The sequence below is a fragment of the Rutidosis leptorrhynchoides genome, chromosome 1 (assembly GCF_046630445.1).
Source record: "Rutidosis leptorrhynchoides isolate AG116_Rl617_1_P2 chromosome 1, CSIRO_AGI_Rlap_v1, whole genome shotgun sequence".
Taxonomy (NCBI): Eukaryota; Viridiplantae; Streptophyta; class Magnoliopsida; order Asterales; family Asteraceae; genus Rutidosis; species Rutidosis leptorrhynchoides.
In genome coordinates, this window is record NC_092333.1 from 622,835,448 (window position 1) to 622,840,368 (window position 4,921).

The following is a 4,921-nucleotide window of genomic DNA, read 5'->3' on the forward strand; positions in this document are numbered from 1 at the left end:
ATCCCAACCCGTTAACCAACCAAATACGCGTAAAAAAAAAAATTTGTATACTTAGTGTAGTGCGCGGCGCGCACCACCCTCTGTGCGCGGCGCGCACAGAGGCCTGGACAGTTCTGATCAACTTGTTCATTTCACGCGAAAAGATCTTCGACTTCCCGACACAATTAGACCAAACGGTTTTCACAACACATTATAATAAGTAAAACTAACACGTTTTGATAATAAACAAGTTTTACGACACCGGGTCCACATCGGCCCGTTTTACGAGTTAAGTACGAAATACAATTTTCGACCCCAGTTTCTAACACAAAATAAAAGCCGAGCATGGCGATTGAGGATACGCTACCCAATCCTAATCCAAATCCAAAGCAAGTCCACTAATCCCCGCGCTCACCCGAGCCACCGTCTCCAAAGCAAATCTATAAAAAAGGTAAACAACGAGAGGGTAAGCTAACGCTTAGTGAATGCAATAATTATACATATACATATATAATATACCTACTTGCATACACTTACACAAATACCTCATACACGCTAGCAAGTTACATAGCATACCTTCGCAAGTATAACTCTAAATTCTTCAAGACCACAAGCTAGCACCACAACAACATATATATAACTCGAATTATATAAAATGTTACACTACAACACGTCACCATGGTTAGCCGATTACACAAGGGAATGGTACTTCGAATTTCCCACCGGTATTCATAACAACCGTTAGTGTACAACGAAATATATCACTAATCCCTAGGCCATTCGGACAACGAAATATCCGTTCAAAGCAATCGTTAGTGTACAACGAAATATATCACTAACTCTTGGTCGGATTGGACAACGAAATATCCGTTCAAAGCAATTGTTAGTGTACAACGAAATATATCACTAACTCTTGGTCGGATTGGACAACGAAATATCCATTCAAAGCAATCGTTAGTGTACAACGAAGTATATCACTAACTCTTGGCGGTTTGGACAACGAAATGTCCATCATTAGTGTACAACGAAATATATCACTAACTCTTGGGCAATTTGGACAACGAAATATCCATCGTTAGTGTACAACGAAATATATCACTAACTTTGGTGGTATAGACAACGCATACCCGGCCCCTCCCCCGCCCTACAAATAGATACATTATATACGCACATGTATAATCATTCCACTCACCTTGTCGCCTTGATGAAATGCTACCGAATAATCCGCAACTCGCCGATGAAATGTACCTATTCCATCATCACAATTACAACAACACACTTAGAGTGGATTTACAAACCAACTCAATTCGACCCTTAGTGCAAATTCGACCAATTGCACTTACAAACCCAAAACGCGCCCAAACTAACCAATAATCGCTAACACAAGTGAAAATGGTCTTATTATGCCAATTGAACCCAATCTTAAGTGTTAAACACTTATCATTCTCAAAATCAACCAAAACTCCAATTTTGACTCATTTCCAAAATTAGTCTTTCAAATACACAAAATGGGTTCTAACACTTCCATAATCACTAATCCTAGTGATTAAACCCAAATACAAGTCCTAATCATGGACAATTTGTTCACCAACCCAAAATCCACCAACAACAACCAATAACCCGATTACTAGCATCAATAAACTCACTTCAGGAGTTTAAATGGGTTTCCTAACAATTTTAAGTTCAAACTCTAACTCGAGTACCAAAATCAACCAATGAAATTCGGAGTTTGAACTTACCGAAACTACCACAACGTAGCCGTGAACGAGATGAACAACTTTAAAACCCGAGCTTTGGTGAGAATCCAACTCCTTCTTCCCCAAATGAAGCTTTCTCTCTCTAAACTCTTCTCTCACTAGGGTTTGGAGATAAGAGTGATGAATGGATGTGAAATTGATCCACAATTGGATCCAAACCAGTTGATATGGCCACAAATCCGACCCCAAGTGAAATGACCAAAATGCCCATCATTAAACTCAAAAAGCAGAAAAATAGAATCCTGTCGCTGGCAGTGTGCGCGGCGCGCTCACTTAGTGGTGCGCGGCGCGCTCACTTAGTGGTGCGCGGCGCGCGGCGCGCACAGTGGTCTGAGCAGTTTCCTGAGCTTTTTAATTTACGCCATGCACTATACATTTATGTACGCCATTTGCACTCTATGTACCATGAATATTTGAGTGTTACACAAAAACTGCACAAAGTATGCCACAAAAACTGCAAAAAGTATGCCCAAAAACTACACTTTTCCTATATTATATTTATCGAATCAACATCATTAATTAGCGTCGAAGAAGATAATTCTTTTCTTCTAAGAGTCTTTTCCATATCTATCAATTAACAACATTTATTAACAATTAATATTGAAATCATAACATGTAAATAGGTTTCTGTGTATGAACTAGTTTTCTAATTAACTAATTAATTTAATTATTTTAGTATCCAACACTTGTCAATAAATCATCCCATGGCAAACACATCTTAGTAATACTAAGACCAAGTGACTTACTGATTTTATAACACCTATCATATATAAACATTGGTGCATTACACATGACAAACACATAAACTAATAAACTGATAAGCACGAAACATTTGAACTCATATATGTATCGATCATTGATACGCAACTTACGGAAAAGAGCATACGAATTAATTAACATAGATTTTGCAAACCCTAAATTAATTAATTAAAAAATTACCTCCTTTAATTCAAAAAAATTATTAACACTTGAAAAGTTTACGTTGAAGATGTATAATAACAACCCACTTCAATCATCTGCTTCTAATTTGATATGCTATTTTATGATAAATTGGTGCAGTCGTGCAGCAAGAAACGATTGGTTAGGGAGAATCGGAGAAGAGGAAAATACTAATCCGTAAATTTTTATGGCCCAAAATCTAATAGTATTATCAAATATTCTTTTATTTAGTCATTAGGCTTTATTAAACCTAGAGCAAATGAAAATACTAAAATTTTTAACACTAATTTTGATTGGGTCATAGGGGTCATCTGACCCCACTTGACCCATACTCCCTCCGCCCCTGATTGGTTGATACCATAAGACCCTCCGATTTGATCAAAAAAAAAATGGGGATAATAGCCCAAATTTAACTACATACCATTGTCCATATAAAATTAATACGGAGTATCTAGCTATTTGATCTTATATGCGAGTATGAGAATAAATAGATGTGAAAAATATCTAACTCATACGATGCACGTATATAACTTGCGTTTTTTCTTTATATAATTTTTTTTTTTTCATTTTTGATCTTTATCATGTATTTATTGATAAGAACTACGCCAACAGGGCAATAAATGAAGCAGATCAATAAATATGAGATAAGGTGTTTAAAGTCAACCTATTGTTTTTTAGCGAAAAAATAATAACTTATATATAAACAGAAAACATTTTCAAAAAGAAAACGAATTCAACAACAAGTATAAAAGAGGACTCCGGTGAGGCTCGTGCCTAGAAAGCGGCTAACAACGAACTATCTATACCGAGTCTCACCTAACCGAAACCGACACTAACCATATCTAAAAATAGATGACACAATGAAATGCAAACTCTGAAGATTACGACGAAACAAAAAACATGAAACCGATATAAAATAACTCAAATGTCCTTAATGAACACACCGAATTTAGCCATTTTGTCACCTTGAACCACTCTCTCCTTACGTTTTTTCTGATACGTGTTCCGAGTCAGCGGACGCGAGATTTCGCTAGAGTTAATTAGATTTATCATAACCGGTTCACTCTCGGCTATACTTGTCATTATACTATCAAAAGTCGCAAAGTCTGTCAACCTATTGTTTAGTTTAAGTGACTTTCACCATTAATTAACCAACATCTAATCATAAACGCAATATGTTTTTTTTTTTTTTTACATTATTATTTTTTTTAAAAAAACTAAATTATTTTTTGAAATTAAATGACTGGCCGGCTATTATCTTTATTCTAATCGTAGTTGAATTGATGCTTGCCGTTTGGGCAATACAGAGTATTTTTCACTCTTAAACAATTTCATAATCCAATTTTAATAAATGTACATAAGCAACTTGTGTAGTGTGTATATAATATTTAACAACATTATTTATCAAAAATAATAACAATAATAAATACGAGTTATAAATAATACTACGTATACGTAATAATTAGCATTAATAATCTTGGGCTACTCCATTAGTTAATGTTAACTTTAAAGTTTAAACTACAATGTCAACTCTAACAAGTGAAAAAACTAATTTAACTATGGCTACAAACAACTTTTAACATAAAATACGTGCACGTTGAGAACTGATCAACCAGTGTTCTTTAAGCATGTTCTTTTGAGCACTTGTTTCACAAGTTATGATCGAGACAACCACGAAAATTCAATAAATTTTTCAAAGACAACTCTAAGAGCCATCATTAAGGTAGATAAAACTCATGTACGGTTTCATAACAACCACTTTAAATTAAGCATATAACCGTTACATACAATAGTCTTATGCACTTTAACGACGGTCCTTAATGCTATTATTATAAAAATTAAATTTTAATATGTTACATAACTTTGATATCACTAACCTTCTATAATAGTATCCAAAATCGGCTTCCAAAGAGGTAATTTAGGTGAATTTAGCAATCTCGCTTCCTCATAATCACCAAGTTTGCGGTCGAAAGAATGGTTTTTAGTTATAGCTTGTGGACTGCATAACGGACTAGCCGAAGGACTACTTGGGACCGACTTTGCAAGACATCTGCCAGTTTTGGCTATGTTCGTGAGCTTCTTAGTTAAAGAGGTCAAGTCATCAGGAGTCGCGTTGAATCTAAGTGTTGAGTTGGGAAACACGAAGTAAATTTGACCCTTTTTGAGTTGATGGTCGGGTTTGAGTGGTAGTAACCCGTTTTGGAGAATTTGGATAGGTGTACATAAAAAATGCATTGGGAAATTGT

The 4,921-nt window shown here is 35.3% G+C and overlaps 1 long non-coding RNA gene across 1 annotated transcript; it reads right to left on the reverse strand.

Moving 5' to 3' along the window:
- Positions 1–241: 241 nt before the first annotated feature.
- On the reverse strand, positions 242–2,025 carry LOC139885572 (uncharacterized). The gene is made up of 3 exons (XR_011772000.1): positions 1,719–2,025; positions 1,172–1,227; positions 242–419 (listed from the first exon to the last, which is right to left on the reverse strand). It is a non-coding gene; the product is annotated as an uncharacterized lncRNA (long non-coding RNA).
- Between the last annotated feature and the right edge of the window lie 2,896 nt (positions 2,026–4,921).